Below are 978 nucleotides of genomic sequence, written 5' to 3'. Positions count from 1 at the left end.
AAACTCTTTTTATTTGTGTCCACAGCCAAAACTGATATCATTATTAGATATCTATTTTTCTCCATCTTTTAATTTTCCTAATGGATTTTTTCAGAACACAAACTTAGAAATATTGCCTAGCAAAATAAAAAGTTATTTCCATAAAGTAGACATTTAATAAAATTTGTAGTTGAAAAAGTGAGTAAACAAATGAATTGATTGTTCATATTCTAAAATATAAATTTTAAAGTCTTCAATTCATAAAATTTTATGTCATTCTTTGATACTGTTGCATCAGTTTGACCCATAGCAACCCAATTTGACAGAATATGGTTATCCACTAGAATTTTGTTTTTAGTTAACAACAGAAACTATATCCAGGGAAATTGATCACTAGGTATTTCTCACAAGGTACCGGAGGGTTCACATTTTCAGCTATTTGTTTCATAGAGTATCATTTAACCGTCTACACAATTACTGTTTCATATCAGCTTTGCACATATTTAGTTTTATATATCACGGGTTTGTGGATTAAGACCATTTTTATTTATGTCATTCATATAAAGATTGGCCTCAGGATGCTAGTATTTCACACTGTTTCTTTGCGTTTGTAAAACAAATGCATGTGATACATTTTGAACATAAGTGCATGAAAAAAAATTGGCCTTTTATACCCTTGTTTTGTTGCATATAGGTGTTAAATTCTGTTTTGTTATACAGAAGAATGAAATAACATATTAAATCATTAGATAATTAAATGTAATGTCGATTAGTTTCTCTTGAGATTTAAATAAAAACTAGCATAATTAGGAAACACGGGTGCTTGTTCCTATAGTTTCCCCAATGAAAAAGAAAATAATTCATAATTTTCAATGGGATTCATTATACTACAAGCAAAATTTTAAAATTAAGAGTGAAGATGAATCCTAATTTATTTTCCACATATCCACCAATTTTCTCTCAGAATAGTCATAGCTTTGGGTACTTCTCATTTCAATA

Source organism: Echinops telfairi, unplaced genomic scaffold (genome assembly GCF_000313985.2).
Source record: "Echinops telfairi isolate 266 unplaced genomic scaffold, ASM31398v2 ScPeMD7_60;HRSCAF=208, whole genome shotgun sequence".
In the NCBI taxonomy this organism is placed as follows: Eukaryota; Metazoa; Chordata; class Mammalia; order Afrosoricida; family Tenrecidae; genus Echinops; species Echinops telfairi.
Note: the sequence above shows the minus strand (reverse complement) of the source record.